The sequence below is a fragment of the Microtus pennsylvanicus genome, chromosome 13, assembly GCF_037038515.1.
Source record: "Microtus pennsylvanicus isolate mMicPen1 chromosome 13, mMicPen1.hap1, whole genome shotgun sequence".
Classification (NCBI taxonomy): Eukaryota; Metazoa; Chordata; class Mammalia; order Rodentia; family Cricetidae; genus Microtus; species Microtus pennsylvanicus.
In genome coordinates, this window is record NC_134591.1 from 82,364,200 (window position 1) to 82,383,174 (window position 18,975).

At 49.6% G+C, this 18,975-nt stretch overlaps 1 pseudogene; it reads right to left on the reverse strand.

Annotated features, from left to right (window-relative positions):
- Positions 1–1,678: 1,678 nt before the first annotated feature.
- On the reverse strand, positions 1,679–13,441 carry LOC142833361 (kinesin-like protein KIF23; annotated as a pseudogene).
- Positions 13,442–18,975: the final 5,534 nt, after the last annotated feature.

Sequence of the window (18,975 nt, forward strand, 5' to 3'; positions counted from 1 at the left end):
TACATGAGACTTCATGGGGACTGTGCTGATATTTTGTTTATGATCTAGCAAAAAGTTTGCCTGAAGATCAGAGTGAGGAGCTAGCCACACTAGTTAGCCATAGAGGCCAGGCAAGGGGTGGTGCACACCTTTAATCCCCGCTGAAGGCGATTGTGATCTAACCTAAACCAGAGAAGCCAGAGAGACCCTCCCTGAGTACAGCCCAGGACTGGAATAAAACTCCGGGAGACAGAGGCAACTTACATAGACTTGCTCCAAGTGCGTTTCCCGAAACCGTACTTAGCTTGGCCCTCTGGGTAAGTCAACCCGGTACCCAGCCAGGCTGGTTCTGAGGGGTGACAGCACCCTGATTGTTACTCTTCAGACCTTTGTTTTCTTGAGTCTAAGAGGCGAACTTGGGTGAAATTGAAGAGCTTTCCTCCGACTATACCCTTTTTTTCCCTAATGAGGCTTAGTAAATGTTCGTTAGTATTCACTGGAGCAAACAAAGGTTCATCAACTTGTGCTCCAACTATCCTGCATTTTTCAACCCAGTGGATGGAAACCAGTTTTGTCCCTGTCTTCTGGGCTTTGCCCCAGGTACTTTAATGTCCATTTTTGAAGATGACATCGGTCACTTGTTTGTTGAAAGGTTTTAAAACCTTTGTCCCCATATCCTCAAGTTGTATTGTAACTGTGTCTGAGTAATTCTCTGTCCTGTTGGGAAGACCATACTTCAACATAGGCCACTATCTTTTATTAGGAAGGCGCCCCCCAGCACCGCCCGAAGCCTCTATGATCCGACCAGGCGCGGTGGGACTGAGTGTGAGCAGGCAGGAAGACAGAGAAGTGTGCACCAGGACCCTGCCTCTATGGAAAGGGTTCTGGTCTCCTCCCTTCCCTCTCCGTGTGCTCCAGGCTCCATGACTTACTGCAGCAAAGCCCTGATCCCACAAGGAGGCCCCAGGGGCCAGGCTTGCCGCTTCAGGACGCAGCTTAGCATCACATCGCTGCTTCCCCGGGCTGGGCCCATGTCCTCCTCACCTCACATGCAGTGACCCGGTAGGGCGACCCTGCGCTCTCAGCCCCCATTCCCATTCTCACTGCGTGGAGCCCAATGCTGGCTGCAGTCAGTCAACCCTTCCTAAGGGGGATTAGTGGCAGCGGTGGAAGCTGAGTCCTTGGAGTACTGGGGAACAGGAGGGAGTGGAGAGGACCGATGCATATTTCCCCTGGGAGTTTTCCAGCTGCTGACAGATGCCTGACCATGCAGGCACCTTGCCAGGACCACAGCACCAGCCCAGCTGCTTGCTCCTGAGGTCGGCCAAGCCAATGGTCATGGCCAAGAGCCGGGTTTGGGCGAGCAGTGTTCACACCACAGCGGATCGTTCAGACTCTGTACCATCTGGTTGGGCAGGTACTTCTGTGGACGATCTTCAAATACCGTAGCGATTCTTGTTTAAAAAATTTTAATTTTTTTAAAAAAAATTTAAATTTAAAGTTTGAAAATTAAATTGTTTAAAAGTTCCAGCATCTGTGAACTGAACAGGTTGTCTGCCTCTGGACTTAGAAACATCATGAGGTGCAAACGAAAGAGAGACAGATCTGAGTTTTTCCAGGTCCTGCTCTCAGGAGGGTCCCTCTGGCTTCTCAGGTTTAGGTTGAATCACAGTCGCCTTCAGCTGTTTGACCTCTTCATCTACAGGTGATGTCGTTCCTCCAAGGTTTCGATGAGCTTTGGAACGGCCTCATCATTGCTATCCAAGAGTTTGTATGAAGGCACCTGCCGTGCACGGGACACCGCGCCCCCGTGTCTGTGCTCTGTACACTGGCACCCAGTTTGTGAGCTTCAGGCAAGGGGGCTGGAGGTTAAAATACACACACACACACACACACAGACAGCGACATGGGTCATCCTTGAATTCCCCAAGAATGCCCCCTTTATTGTGTTCAGGGGCAGATTATATAGAGATAGCCACACCCCAGCCAAACCCACCAGAAACCACTCTCCTGCCATCAGGAACTCCTGAAGGTCTCGTGCTCAGAGCAGCTGTAGGCACTCAGATCAGGGGATTACAAGAAATTCAGGATCTGGGGTCTCACTGCTCCCAACAGGCACCAAAGGTTCATCTCCGACTGGGCTGCCCCGAGGCAGGTTTCTGTATCGTGTCCTTCGCGTCAAGCCAAATATCCCCTTGTCTACTGGTCTCACTACTTCTTGGGTTACTTTAGCAATTCTCATGACTTGTCTTCAAAGTCTTCAAACTTTGGATTCACACGCACGAAAGAATGATCATCCGCACCTTCCTTGCCCACTGAAGTACTTCTTGAGCAGATGAGTTCGTGCTGAATTTCGACATGAAACCATCTTGTTAGTTGCATACACCTGGTTCTCTTCCAGGGCTTCCAAGCCTGCTCTTAGCCTCGTTAGTGACTGCCTGATGTGACCAGTTTCAAGCACTCTGATCCTTTCTGCTTTAGTCCAGTTGTTCCTTTCACATCCAGCAAGATCTGCCAGAGAAAACTGACGGTAATTTGTACTTTTTCCTGTAAGACATTGTCTCCATCAGCATCCAGGGGAGCTTGGACGAGTTTGACACCGAACACGCTGTGTGAACGGCTGGATTCTCTATTCAAATGGGTGTTAACAGTATGTCTCTCTTTCTGACCGCCCCACAAAACTTCAAAAGCCTCTCCCATAGATTCCACTTCTACTTCTGTACAACCTGAAGCATACAGATAGCGGTTCTTATATTCTCACAGTATTTTAGATTGTAGGAAGTTGGACTGGATGGGATTAAAACTACACCTCTCCCAATAGATCATCTATAGAATTATTATAGATTTCAATGTAAGACAAATACACCATAGACACCATCTTCCTCAACGTCTGCTTTGCAGAATTCTGGTGCATTTGTAATCTCTGCAAACCTTGGATCTCCTTGTTGCCCGCTAGGGGGGATCTTTGAAATGGCCATGGCTTCTCTTCTCCACTTTTCTAATACAGCATCAACTTCACACTGCTATTTCTATGCTGTCCTAGCACTAGATTTAAAAACACAATGGTTTGCCAGGAAGGGCCCTGTGCTGTTAAACCCTCATGTTCAAACAAAGAGGAAGCAGGCTTCCGTACCCCACAGAACCTGTCATTCTAAAGGCTTGTCCACTTCCGGTAATAATATACGTAAACAAAGGCCATTATTGCCATGAATGAGGTCATCTATCAGTGGACTAGCCACAACAATGAAAAGTTCCTTCTGAGCGGTGTGAGTGCCAAATACCTGCTTAAATGAGTTCTGAGTCTCCTTATAGACTGCATTCCTGTTGGGTCGGCAATGCTCAGGAGTATGGGGCTACACAGTCTGCAAGTTTGCATTGTTGGTGACTTCAATACAACATTCTGATCAGGGAAACTCAGTGGGTGCACCCTCCAGTATACCCCCAAATTAAGGGACTATTGGATCACCATCTAATCTCATAACTTTTTTGGTTTTGTTCTGACCTTTTAACAGCTTTTCTTAAGGTACAAATATTATCTCAAAATCTGTATGATTAATATATATTTTAAACCTTTTATCAAGATATTTATGGTCATATGGAGTACTAATTCTAGATAAGGGCTTCCTGTACATGATTTTGGGTTTGAGTCTCTATCAGTTTTCTGCAGTGAACCATGACCATGCCTAACAGTGCCCTTGCCTCGACTGCTGACAGTATGCTATCCTAATTGGACAAGCAGGACACAAAATATGGTGACTGCCAAACCATGCCAAGACAAGGCAGGACAGTTCTTCGAAACTCCTGATTCATAGAAAAGTTTGTCAGTTATTTTAGGCCATTAGGCTGAAGATGGATCCCCAATGTTACAGAGGAGCTTTGGGTGACTGTCCAGGCAGACAACTGTCCATTATTTCTCACATTTTCTCGAAGTCTCTTGCTTATATACCCTGCTTATACTCAGTTAATATTCTTTCCCTTACAGGTTTCTGAGGGAGTTGAAGACTAGATAAGTTTTTCTTGTTTATCATACTCAGAAATAAAATTTACTAAAGAGATGTAAAGTATATAACATTGAGACATTAAAAGATAATTTTGAGTTGGTAATGCAAGTTAAAATAGAAAGTAAATAAAGTAGAACACTTTGGAGTCACTAAGATAGGATAGATAATTTGAGTGTGTTCTCTGAATTTTTCAAATGCAAATGGATTAGACATTGTTGATGTACTTATTGCCTGTATATATTGTAGATAGTGATTATTATTGTATATAGTTTTTCTTATATTAGTTGCAACCTTTTTATTAGACAAAAAGGGTAAATGTGGTGATATTTTGTTTATGATCTAACAAATAAAGCTTACCTAAATATCAGAGTGCAGAGTTAGCCACACTAGTTAGCCATAGAGGCCAAACAGTAGTGGCACACAACCTTTAATCCCAGCACTCAGGAGACAGAGGCAGACTGATCTGTTAGTTCAAGGCTACCCTGGGCTACACAAAATTGATACAGTCTAAAAGAGAGACACAGAGCCAAGTGGTGGTGGCTCACACCTTTAATCCCAGCACTAAGGAGGTGGAGACAGGAAGGGTTATGACTGGGTAGAGAGAGGAATATAAGGTGGGAGGAGACAGGAGCTCAGAGCAGTCAGTCTGAGGCTGCCTTCTGAGGTTTTAATCTGAGCATTGATAAAAGTGAGAATTCTAGTGGCTGGCCACTCTGCTTCTCTGATCCTTCAGCTTTTATCCCATAATAGCTGACTCTGAGTTTTTATTAGGAGCAATTAAAATTCATGCTACAGAGACCATAAGCAATTAGGAAGGAGCAATCAACTCCATGAAAATTCAACGAAAGTCTTGGTGGCTCTTTCTGTGGAGATGATCAGATGGGGAGCTGGTAGGAGAAAGTCCTCACCTCACTGCCATGGGGGAAATGATGACCAAGACTGCCTTGGGTTAGCACCACTTAGAGTCCAGAGAGGCTAGAGAACCCCTGAGAAAGGACATTCTTCAGAGAAAACACTTGGAGAAACTGCCCAGTATCACAGATTCTGACCACAGACCTCAGATCCAGACATTTATTTCATGCTGGTTTGTATTGAGCAGAAAACCTCCCACACCCCTTTGAAGGGGTTTCCAAGTGTTCCTAATACCTGATCAATGCATTCTACATTTAAAAAAAAACCACCAAGTTTAAACACAGCTTTAAAAAATCCCATATTTTAACAAGGAGTCTGTGTTAAGGATTTATTTACTGACTTCTTAGCCCCTGTGGCCTCTCCTGGGTCTATAGCACCTGCTCAAGCTGCCAGCCTATCCCAGAAGCCATCCAACAACTCACAGAAGCACATTCACTCTGTGTGCAAAGAAGTACCAGTAAGCAAGAGCACACACAAAGGTAGCACTTAGCAGAAGCAAAGCCTCTGTTGGGTAGGAGATGGATGGGTGGGTGGATGGATGGATGGATGGATGGGCAGATGGATGGATGGATAGGTGGATGGATGGATGGATAGGTGGATGGATGGATGGATGCATGGATGCATGGATGTATGGAAGTGGGTGAGTAGGTGGTTAGATGATTAGATGATCAATGGATGAATGATAGATATTTGAGTAGCTAAATGGCTGAAAATAGATGGAAGGACGGGTGATGAATGAATGGATGGTTGATGGAATGAACAGAGTAGATAGATGATAAATGAGATAAATGTATGGGTGGATTACCAGATGGGTGGGTGAGTGGGTGGATGGGATGGGTGAGTGGATGGACAGATGAATATATGATGTAGGGATTAACTGATGCAGTCATCAGATAGAATGAATATATACCATAGATGAATGGTAGGTAGTTTGATGTCTAAATCAATGCGGGGTATTTGATGGAGAGAAGAGATGATAGATGGTTGGATTAGCAGATGCATGAATGGATGACGGATATACAGGTGGATTACCAGATGTACTGATATAGAGATGGGTGGATGGTTAGGTGACCATTAGACATCCATTAGACAGACAATGGAATCCCACCAACAGCTCTGTTGGGTCTCAGGAATTCTAGCAAATGAGCATGCTCACTGGCAAGCAGATGCCTTCATTTCACCTTTTCCAACAGAAACAGTGTTCTCTGTGTGCCTGAGAGAAGCCAGGACCAGCAGTAGTAACTGCCGTTGGCTGAAGGAGTTTGGATTGAGCAAGACAGCTTTTGGGTCACTGGCTTGAGTTCTTTAAAAAAGATTTATTTTTATTTATGTGTATATGTGTCTTTTTTGTGTGGATAAGTGCACATGTGTGTGGTTGCCTATGGAAACCAGAAGAAGGCATTGGGTCCTCTGAAGCTTAGGCAGTGGGGGGAACCTGGCGAGGGTCCTGGAACCCAAACTGCAGTCCTCTTGCTACAACCAGTAGCCAGCACTCTTAACTGCTGAACCATCTCTCCAGCACCTCTGGTTCATTTTCTCTGAAAGAAAAATAAAAAGCAAAGAGAATAATATGCTGCTCAACAAGTATTGAGACTGTGTCTAAAATACAGTCAGCAACTGGCTTCTAAGACTTTCCCGGGAATATATTAAAAGTGAGAGTATGCTGTCAAATAGCATAGAGCAAAAGTCAGGGGTGTGTTAGAGTGGTGGCCTCCAAGGGAAGAGTTCATCCAGTGACCAGGGGACACATCCAAGAAGAATGGCAGCCCCTAAGCATGCTGAGAAGATCCAGCATAGGAGAAGGTTCCTCCAAGGCTCTGTTTGGGCAAAAGTCACAGAGCTGTGATCTAAGGAAGGAAGGGAAGACAACACCCGTTTCCATAGGGAAACAACTCACCACATGGCATGCTTTTATTGCCACCCAAACAAGGCCAGCCACAAGGTTCCACAGACCTTGCACCCACGGAGGTTTCCACGGAGACCCACCACTGGCCACACAGAGCATTAGTGGGGTTTTGTGCATGCCAATAAAAAAGTAAAAGGCGCTGTTAAAATCGAAGCCCTGCCACATGCCTGCTTCAGATCGCAGGGGAGCTGGGCTTCTGCGCTGGAATTTGCAGCATCTGTCCCAATTAAGTCTTGTTTTTGAGCTTAAAGATATTAGTCCGATCACTAGTGTTCTGTTTGGGACATGAATGGTGCATTGTTCTGCCCCGAGCAGCCCTGCAGACGCTCAGACACCATTAAACGGCTTTGAGGCCCAATTAGAAGTGGAGGTGGGCTGGCTGTGGGGCAGGGGCTGACCACCAGGGCACAACACTGGGTGGACATGGAGTGGGGGAGGGGCGGCTAACACAGTCCATGTGTGGAGAGGGTGGGCCTTGGCGTGCATGTCTCTGGCTCCATGAAGAGGCTCATCCATCTTGAGGTGACCACTGGCTCAAACGAGGTGGCCAAGTGGGGAGATGGAGTAGTCTGTGAAGCTGAGCAAATGGTTCTAGGCTAACCTCAGGACACAGTAGGAGGGACCCAGCAGGCTCATGCACACACCTGGGGAACACGGTGTTGTCTAAAGTCACCATGCAGATACCCCACACTGCAGCACAGTAGAGGTGGCCAGCGTGAGACACTCCTCACCCACTCCCACAGACCGTGCTCCTCAGAGGGCAGCCCCAGGCGGCCTGCTAACCAGCTAATGGCTTTCACAGCTGCCTTGCCGCCAGGTGGGTATTTTCTGCAGAACCTTCAGGGCAAGTGTCCTCATACTGTCATAGAGACATCATTAAAGGACAGAACAGCTTACAGAAGGCACCAATGCATATGGATGCACATGATATAAAAAATGAATAGAACACCAGCATTAGGTTAAACCATATGAAAATACCACTTTTCTCATTTAAAGAGATAATAACTGCCTATGGTTTAACTAGAGTTGGTTGGCGGGATGGGTGAATAGATGGTAGGTGGATGGATGGATGGATGGATGGATGGATGGATGGAGAATAGATGGTAGGTGGATGGATGGATGGATGGATGGGTGGATGGATGGATGGATGGTAGGTGAATGGATGGATGATAAGTGGTTAAGTACCTGAGTGGAAGAAGAAAAGGAAGACAGGAAATGATAACTGGATGGATCAATTGATTGATCAACCAATTGATAATTTGGTGAGTTGCAGAGACTGTAGAAACCTGTGGTAGAAAAGTACTGGGAGGAATTACAAGGTAAGGTTTTCAATGGTTTTTACTTCTTCCTATTGTCTGTCTTTTCTAAGTCTTCTATAGTAAGCAGGTAGGAAGGTAGGTAGGTAGGTAGGTAGATTAGATAGATAGATAGATAGATAGATAGATAGATAGATAGATAGATAGATAGATAGACGGACGGATAGATGATAGACAGATAGATAGCTTTTATGATAAGCATACATAAATATCTCTCTATATATCTTCATTCCAAAACTCTGCAGTGAAAGCATTGGCCTCTCATTCCTGAAGCTAGAAAGAGGAATTCCAACACCCGGTGCCAGGAAGCTGGTTTGTCCCAGCCTTCAAGTTTGAAACAGCGAAACAGAGGGGCCTCTTTCTGCCCTTACTCAGGCAGCCCGCTGCCATGACATCATCCCCACGGTGTGAAACTCGAGAAGCACTGTGGGAAGTGTTGGAACTGATTGATCTGTGTGCTGGTGTCCAGGAGGCCGAGGGGCCAGCCTGAGACAGCAGCTGGCTATGTCTCTCAGCAGTGATGGGGCTAGGAGCTGCATCTTCATCCCCCGGTCCAGAACCTGGAAGAAGGGCTAGCATGTGCCACATTTCTAGTGAAGGCACCAGGGGCTGGTATCTGCCCTGGAGGAAACATCTGTGCACGGTCCTCTCCCCAGGTCTCCACCCCTTCCCTTCCCACCCTATCTGCCTGCCGCCTGCCTGACTCCTTGGGTGGGCCGCAGTTGCTGCCTCTTCTCCGCAGAGAAGGCAGAAGGTAGGGAGGACTGGGGAAGGCTGTCTAGGAACCCCTGGATGCTGAAGCCAAACTTACCAGTTTGGACATGGGCACAGTCAGTCCAGGCTACAGGACCAAACCTAGAGAGGAAGTTTAGCTGCTACTTTGCTTGTTTACTGTTTCTTTATTAAGGTCAAACCAGGAATAGATTCTTATGAGAGCTGGGGCAGGGGTCTCACAGACTCAAGGAACATCTTCCCACTAAGCCCTCTGGTAAGGCATAACACTTAACTCCTGGGATCCTCAGAGTTGTAGTCTTTAAAGCAGGAAGTTGTCCACCCATTGGTGATCAAATGGAAGTGACAAGCTCATGATTCTACCTGGCATCTGGGACCCTCGTTTCTGGTGTGATTGGGAGAATTCCATGAACACCACCAGACTCCTTCACCAGATGAGGTGTGGCATTCCTTCCATTACTAGTGGGCACTCCGTGACTGGCCATGGGTGTCCTCCATTTCATTTTGTATTACCCAAGTTCTCAGTGCATGAGTCCCCAGGCCCTTGGGCATGTTGTTACAGGAAATGCAGAGCCTGGACCTCTCATAGTACCCACAATCTTGATGGCTATGTGGTGATACCTGGGTCCAGAAATGCCCCTTGTCCCCAACAGTTCTCGACTTTATCTACTCCAGGTCACAAGATGACCAGATGCCTGAGCTCAGAACTCGTGACAGAGCTAAAAGGCCTCACAACACAACTCACCAGGGAGGGCCCCGGACCTACCCGAGAGCCCCAGCTAAGACTACGGGGTTGTCTTTTGCCATTCACTCAGAGGAAGCTGCTAGCATGAACCAGCTCTATCTCCTGATCCTTCAAATGATGCTGTGGACTTTAAACAGTTATAGCTTCCAGGTTTTCCCCACCCCTGAGGAGCTGTATCAGAGAAATAAAGAGAGACAGTTCCATCACACAGCTCCTGAGAAGCAGCGCTGGGGTTTGTACAGGCATTTCTGCAGACTGGCTGCTCAGAATATGGCCCCCCTGGGGTCAGGTGCAGGCCAGTGCACTGTCCCAGTCACCCCAAGGAGCTCGCCTGCTGCCCTGCATTAGCTAATGCAACACGCAAAGGGATGCTAAGAAAAAAATCAATTTACAGTGGAATGGCCATCTATTTCAGAGTAAAAACAATCACCTTTGTGTTCCAGAGGAACGGGAGAAAGCACTTATTTAAATTGCTGTCTTAGAACTATACAGAAGCTATTTTCAGAAAACCCTTGGATGCTTTTTCCTTCCCTTCCCACAGAACCCCACTGCTGCTCCACCCTGCATGCCTGCCTTGGTCTGCACCATCAGCCTGCAGAGCCCCTGGACCCCCAGAATGCAGCTCTGGGCCTCCCTCGAGCAAGGCTGGCTTTCCATGGCTCAAGCAGGTAGGACCCCCGGCTTTTGTGAAGCCATTAAAACGGGGAATTTGGAGGGCTTGTGGAAAGCGTTGCCTTTGCAGCATGGCCAGGAGGGGAGCGACAGGTCAGGCCCCCTCACCGAGGCAGTTAAAAAGTAACACAGCCCCCAAATCACATTAAATATGTTAAGCAAACACACGGCAGGCGGCGGGGATATTAGGTCATTTCTCATAAATATTAATACCGGGGAGTTTTCCAACGGGCGAAATTACAGAAACAAAGATGCCTCTTCAGGTGCAGCCTGGCGCGCTGGTAGTCCTGGACCAGGCCCAGCAGGGGAGGGGTCAAACCAATTCTGTGGCCAAAGACTTCTCAGTGCATGCGCGATTGCGAGTTGCCCCCTGCCCCCGAGATATGCTAGCACACAGAGGCAGAGCGAAGGCCAGGCACCCAGTAGGACGAAGCAAATCCTCCCCAGCTTTGGACCTGCACCTCCCAGGGCTTCAGAACTCTCTCTCACACCAGCATCCATGCCCAGTATCTACACCTGATACTTCTACCCCAGGCTAAAGGTCTGTGAAGGAGCAAGGCCTCCCTGCTCCTTCTGAAGTAGCCAGGACTCCTGTGTGTCTAGAACAGGGTGGGCCTTCCAAGGGCTCCCAGTGAAAAAGCTCAAAAACACAAGGAATTCTGCCACTCTGTCCTTAGGGTTCTCCCACTTGATATATACCTGCCAGATAGCATGGTGCCTACCTGGATGCCCCTAGACCAAAGAATGGATAAGGAAAATGTGGTACATTTACACAATGGAGTACTACATGGTGGAAAAAAATAATGACATCTTAAAATTTGCCAGCAAATGGATAGATCTAGAAAACATCATAATGAATGAAGTAACCCAGACCCATAAAGACAAATACAATATGTACTCACTCATAAGTGTCCTTTAGACATAAAGCAAAGAAAAACCAGCCTACAATTCACAACCCCAGAGAACCTAGACAATGAGGACCCTAAGAGAGACATACGTGGATCAGATTTACATAGGAAGGAGAAAAAGATCTCCTGAGTAAATTGGAAGCGTGGGGGTCATAGGAGAGGGCAGAAGAGGAGGGGGGAGGAAGGGAGGAGAGCAAAGAAAATATATAGCTCAATCAGAACAACAAAAAATGAAATATTACGGTTGAATAGAAAAAAGGAATTAAGCTTTATTGTGGTGTTTGTGTGCAGGACGAAGAGCAGTGTCTTGGCTCAGGCTCACTCTGGGTCTTGGAAGCCATCCCCACAGATAAGGCATAAAAACTGTGAGTGCTATCTAACTCCATTTTTACAGAACTTTAGGAAATGTTAACCCGGGAGCCACAGGAAGATTAGTGGCTTTGTGTCTGAGAGAGGTGAGCAACGCGTGCCCTAGCAGCTCAGGTCATGGTGTCTCACGGGTTGGGCCAGTATCTCCAGCATACCAGGTCCTGAGGGTAAAATGCAAGGGCTTGTATGTGCAGCCCATACAGTCAGCAATGAAGCCCACTCCAAGCCCTTCAAAAGGCACAGCTTAAATCGTGTCAGTGATGCTCCAAGTAAGTAGTCAAAAAGTATCACACAACAACGCCTGGCTTATCACAGACGGCAGCCAATAAACACGCACACGCTGGAAAACTTTGTCAAAGGAGCCGGATGAGTGACTGAGATGTCTCTCTTCCACCCCTGACCCACCCTGCAGATGAAGCTCGGGTAGCCTGAGGTCCGCTGGGAGGAATGTGAACAGCCCCAGGCCTGCTCTTTGCCAGCTCCCTCTGAGGTGCCCCCTTACCCCTTCTAAGTCCTGCCACTCGCAGAGGCTCCTGGGAGCTTCACTCTTGCTTGGTTATTTTTGGAAACTGTTAATGATTCTATTTGCCTTTCCAATGACCTCAAAAGTTCCACTGCCCCAGACCCCCCTCGCCCTGCCAACTCTGCCCACAGCCCCACTTCCCTCCTCCCAGAACAAACCTCAAGCAGAGAGGCTAAGGACCTGAGACCCCCTCCCCATGCCCCTGGCTGCACCCTGGTAAGTGAGTGATGTCTTCCATAACAAGAACAGAGACAAAAGGCATGTGTCCAGTGGCACCCTCCCCCTGTCTCAGTTTACTTTCCTAAACAGTGGGGAAACAGTTGGCCTGGCCACGGGAGGTGAGAATGACAGTCAGGCTGGCAGCTGTGGGTACTGTCACGATTAGAGGTGGCCTAGAGATGCGAGCTGGGCATAGAGACACAGAGGAGCGATGGGGCAGAGAAGGGGCCTGACCTTCCCCAGACTCGGGGACTGAGGCATGTACATGGCCTAAGTGTAGAGCAACCGGCTGAGAACGCACCAGTAGCCCTCCCTTGGATTTGGAGAACATGGCCATAGAGTTTTATTGCCCAAAGCCGCTTTCCCCTTGATTTCCAAACCCATGTGCATCTATAAAGGAAATATAATCGGGTTGTTTTTAATTCTCTCACACTTAACTCATCAAAATGCTATTCTGTGAGAGCAAGTCCAGACCAAGGGAGCCTCCAGAACCTCCACGCACAAGAGCCGCACGGCCAAGCACAGCCAGCCTCTCTTGGAGGATCCTAAGAGGCTGGGATGCCACTCCTCGAGAGTCACCTTGTCCTGCCCATTGGGTACGCTCCCTCGGGGATGTAGGACAGAACCCTTCTTCCTACAGAGAATCGGGGATCTCTGAATCTGGATCCAGTATCTTCGCTGGTGCCAGCTCTTGAGGGGACTGGGGACACGGGGTGGACATAAAGGACTGAATAGCCTACCTGAAGCCCCCCACCTGCCAAGTCTGGCTCCTTGACACAACAAGTGTTCTCAGGAAGCAGGGGAGCCACAGAGGGACGGGGAGTCCAGGTGGGGTGCCAGCGGTAGATGCTCCTATGCCCAGTGGTGGCCAGTGCTGCTGTTGGCATCTAAACACAGCCCCCACTGCATAGCACACACCTACAACTGGCAAGCCCTCTGCGGAGACTGATCAATAGCCTCTTCTGGGGGCGGGCCAGCTGATGGGGGACAGGGGAGGGGGCAGAAAGCAAATTCCCACACTCTGGGGGCAGGGCGACCAGACAGACACCAGCACACCCTTGCCCCAAAGTAGCCGCAAAGCTGCTGGAAATGGGGCGCGGAAGCGTTTGCAAGTGTGGGCTGGGAAGCCAGGACTGACAGGCCCCTGAGAGCCCTTCATGGTGTGTGGGAGTTGGGGAGGAGGACCTGGCAGGGATGATTCTTGTCTCCTGCCCAACACCTGTCCCCAGAAAATCGTCCTCAATGCTCAAACAGCCGTGCTGGGTCCTTAGGGGTCACATAGTTCCCTCCGCCCTTTTCCAGGCTGTCCTTCCTCCCACCTTCCTCCTTCATGATCCTCTCTGCCAAGGGAGAACAAAGAAGAGTTAGGGAAAGCCCTGAATGAGAAATTCACCTGCTCTGACCCAAAGTGGTCAGCAGGACTCAGGGCTGAAGGCTTCAGTCTGGGCGACCTAGAAGATCAACAAACCCCATCATGACCAACCTTCGTTCTTGTAACTTACTCCTTTCCCAAACCCAGCTCTGCTTCCCAACCCACTACCCAATGACTTCACCTGACTTTAGAGGCTGGGTTAGGGATGTCTTCGAGTAGTATCTAGGCCCACCTGAGAGGTATAGACTGTGCTGTGTACATGGACCTTCTAACCCAGTTTAGGGACCTCTAGGACATGTCCTGAGCCCCCATCTCACTGCTCTCTGTCCATGCCTCTGTCATTATTCGACAAGCATGCACTGATCCCCCTAGTGGGACCTAGCTTGTGGAAGGCCTGGGAGTCTGAGCTAGTTCTGGACAGAGGGCAGAGGTCTCAGTCAGGCAGAGGATAACAAAGGAGAAAGGTACTCCACCCACATCTGCCAAGAGTGGCAAGGCTTCCTGGAGAGAAAAGCATGGGGTTGGGAGGCTGTTAATGCCACAGGTCATCTTGGGCACAGAAGCCAGGCCAAGCTGGAGATGATCTAGTTCAAGCAGTAAGCAGCAGACCCAGGTTCCTTAGAAACTCAGAACTATCTAGAGCAAAACATGGCCAATCCATTTCCTCTGGCTCACTCCTGGTCTGTTGCTCTTGCTCTCGTGCTTTCTCTGAATTATGAGAGGCCATTTGGAAGGGGAAACCAGCCCACATGGTTTGGTAGCATACCTGTGCCTAGATAGCAGAGGCAAAAGGGTCCAGCAATGACCCCAAAGGCCGCCAATCCTGGGACCGGCTGTCTCATGTAAACTGTAAGTGCATTGTTATGCTTCAGTGTGCACTCAGGGTCTAAGCGCTCACCTAGACTTCAAGGAGACACCAACCCCAGCTAGCAAACAGGCTCCAAGTAGAAGTCCAGACCCCAGTAGACAGTGTGCTGGTGATCGTCAGGCCTGGAGGAGACAGAAGACTCTAGGTGGACGGCGGGTCCCAGGTGGATATGAAGTCCCAGTGTATCTCAGGCCCAGGTGAATGCTTGCATAGCAGGTGGACACCAGACTGCAGGTAGCATCAATCCTCAAGCGAACATCCAGGCTCACACTCAGGCCCCAGTGACGCCCACTCTAGCAACTTTCAGCATGGGAAGCAGAGATTCTTATCAGACAAATATCCCCGCTCTCCTTTAAGGTGCTCATATCAGCCATCACCCAGCCGTCTGGTCCAGACCAAAGGGCCCGTGTCTAGCCTACCAAGAGGGCAGGTGGGGAGCCCTGGCTGGGCTGCCAGGTTCCATCTGCAGCCACCATGCGCTGAGCAGCGGGGCAGGAGGTACCCAAGGAGCCCCAGTCAATGGACTTTTTCATTCCGTCCGATTTCACCTCTGCTGTGGCCTCGCTCCCTTCTCCCCAGCAGAATTACTCTTATCTGCAAGTGATTTAAACTCTAAGGTTTACTGAAGATTTAAAGACTGTGAACACAGTTGGAATGTTTTAGACCAACAGTGCAAGTTGCATTTTAAGAAAATAATTAACTCCCGGGGGAGGTGTGGGTTTTGGAGCCATGACAGACCCTCGAGGCTGCCTTCCCTATATGGAATTTCCAAATAATAAAATATCTTTGATTCCCTGCTGATGTCAGACGAGAACCTGTGAGTGTGTGAGCAAACTGTCATTTTTTTTAAACGGGCCCATTAGTGTCTTAAAGATGCAGAACCCTCTGCAGAGGGCAAAGGGTTTGTTCAGAGTGCCATGTGGCAGGGGGACTGTGGTAGTCTCACAGTTCCCTTGTTCCTTTCTCCCTCTAACATCCCACCGCCCAGACAGCCCAAAGGGCACCTTCATTCCAGGGCTCAGAGATCAAGCCCTCACCTGCCAGGATGCCCACCCTCCAGCCCCAGGACAGGGCACAAATGCACCCACCTAAGTAGCCTGGCACGCAAGCGTCCACACAGCGTCAACCGTCACCGTCAACCGGCAGGGTGGGGCGGGGCTCAGCAGGTTAGAGAACATTTCAGGATGCCCAATGCTGATCAGGAACGTGGAACTGCTGACCTTGGCCTGGCTCATGGCATGACCTCTCCTCCCTTCCCACGAAAGAGCAGCCCTGCAGCTGAGGACAGCTGAGGAGCCACAACAGACAATACTGGAGTTAGTCACATGGTTCTTGGGGCTCGAAGTCCAGGGGGAGGGCAGGTGGAGTGGGTACCCCTGTGGTCTTCCCTGACATGGCACCAGAAAGTAGATATCACTTTATTGATGGTTTCCATCCCACCTATCCAGCCATTTCTGGGGTCACAATCCCTGGAGTGTATTTGACATTTTCACGGCATCAAACTGGCTCCAGGCACTGTCTCCACAGGAACCCCCATGTGTATGTCCCCCTTGGAGCAGTGTAATATGCTTACTGCCATTAACTAGCGTCCTCCTCTCTGGCCTCATTGCCTACCTCCAAAGACAGGACCCCAAAGGCCCTTGGAAAGCCCACTCCTTCCAGGTACATCCTGCAGCTTTCCCAGTCACAGGGAGATTGGCCAGGAGGTGCTGACTACCTCTCCTCTCTTCTTGGGGCCTTCCAAGTGTCCCCTGAAAGAAGAATGCCTGCCCCCCACTACTTCCTGGTACCCTCCCTCCCCCAGAGCTCCTGGAATACAGGTCAATCCCACCTGCCCTTTGGAGGGGGTACATGCCCAGGTCATATCCCTCCATCTCTCAGTTCCTGTCTCCAGAATCATGGGTACCATCTGCAGTTTCCTTCATCTCCATCCCTGACTCTTAAGATGCACTCAAGACATCCAGAGAGGAATTTCTGCTACGGCCAAGACGGCTGTCCAGATCTCCACCTAACCCTGGCTTGGGGAAGGAGGCCTAGGGCAACCTTCTGTCTATACCCTGCCAGCGAGGAGTCTTGGAGAGCTCACCACAAGCCCAACTCCAGGAAAGCAGCTCCTCTGAAGGGGAGATTAACACCCTTTCTCCCAACCTGCACCTTCCTCTGGCCTCAGGAATAGCCCAGCTGGCCACGGCAGCTGGCCTCCGTGCCTGTAGGGAGGATTGGAGACAAACATTGCTGGCCATCCGTTTTCTAACACCTTTTTCACAAATCTCTGCCTCTCAGGAATAATTCTTTCTGGTAATTTACTTGCAAAACATTTGGCCATTAACACCCAGCCAAGAGTGGATGGCAGGTCACAGACTATTAAAAATATCCACCTGGGCCTTCAGGCAGCCCATTTAACCACTGCCCTGGGCGGAGAGTCCGGCCAAGAGACCCATGTGCTTGCCAAGCAAGCTGCATGAGGGCAAGAGGACACCTGCCTGAGCCTGGCCATCATTTGCCAAGGGCCTGGGTCACACTTGGGCATTCCTAACCTCAGAGCCCAGGAGGTTATCTGAGGAGTGGGGAGTGCAGGAGTCTCTGGTCTGGAGTGGTTTCTGGGAGGGCTGGGCCTTTGCCCAGGTTCCACCCGTGACTGCACCATAGATAGGAAACTTCAACAGAGACACTCTAATGTCCCCCAGGACCCTATATCCTAACCCACCACTGCCATAAACTCAGATTTTCTTGGGGGTGTCTTCCTGTCCCCAGCCCATCTGGGGAGGCCTTTGAGGTGTCTTCTGCTACTCTAGAGTGGTGTTTGACCTCCCTGAAAGGACAGTGGCCCCTGTCAGTCAATTCTCACCAGCCCTTTCCTCTCCAGAAGCTTCTGCATAGCAGAAGAGCTTTATAGCAGCTGCTCTGCCTGGTAGACAGAGCAAGCAAGGAAACTGAGGCATGAAAGACACCAGACACCACATCAGAGAGCAGGGCGTGGCCACCGTGGTCAAATCTAGAATATTAGTCTCCATCTTCCAGAATTTCTAGAATGTGGCTCTTGGGAATGGAGGGGGGGGTCCCTCATTAGCCTCTGGGGAGGAGGACTTTGCCTCTGCTCCAGTGGGTACTCAAGCTCTGAGGAGAGATGTGTGGGGATGGGAACCCAGTTCTACCCACCCAGCAAGAGCCCCAGTCAGGCCCCGGGAAAGAGCCATAGAGGAGAGGCACCCCTCTGAGCACACCTGTCTCCTGTCTCAGCAACAGTCCTGAGTGAGGATGATGAGCAAACCCTGCCCAGCTGAGCCTGTGTGTCGTCTGAATAGATGGACGGGAAGATGCTAGCAGAGCCATGAAGCAGAATGGGTGGGGTGACTGGGGTGGAGAGCATGAAATATTGGGGAGGTTCCCGAGTGTAGTCTTGCCCCTTGGGCATCCCATGTGAACTTTGTACCCTATCCCTAAGAGTTAGGGTATCATATTCTCCTTGGTCTTGAGACTACACCCAGGAGAAAGTGGGCACAGCCCCCAGTGCAGAAGACTGAACCTCACAAGTGTGCAGAGCAGAGACTTCTGCTGGCCACTCTCCCTGGCCTTGTTCTCAGGCTCACGGCAGACAGCCGACATCTTCTAAGCTCAGTTATCAGCCTTGGGGTGAGGGTCAGACGCCGCAGGGTCCTTGTCACCCCCAGTATCCCCTTCCATCATTATACCCTCCAACAGAGCCACCCAGCACTCACAACCAACATGGCCTGAGGCCACCTACAGTGTAAAGGTGTATCCAGCTCCTTTCAAGGAGATGTGCAGGCCTCTGGGGAGTCTACCCCAACCTGTTTGGAGACCAGTGTCCCTACTCAGATAAAAATGTTGACCTGTCCCTTGGAAATGCCTTTTGCATTGAAGCCAGTTTCCCATCCATGAGACAGGAACAGGGGCAGAGACCCTTCGGTGTCAAATTCTTGGACCTTATCCCACCCTATCCTTAGAAGAACCAGGCTAGTTAAGACCAGATCTGAGGTGACGCTCCGGGGTTTAAAGCCCTGCCCTCCCCACAACCCCCGTGTTCACGCACACTCACACACACACACACATACACACACACACACTCACACACACACACACACACACACACTCACACACACACACACACACACGCACACACACACACACACACACACACTCACACACACACACACACACACATACACACACACACACACACACACACACTCACACACACACACACACATACACACTCACACACACACACACACACACACACACGCACACACACACACACACACACTCACACACACACACACACACACACACGCACACACACACACACACACACTCACACACACACACTCACACACACACACACACTCACACACACACACACACTCACACACACACACACACACACACTCACACACACACACACACATACACACTCACACACACACACACACAC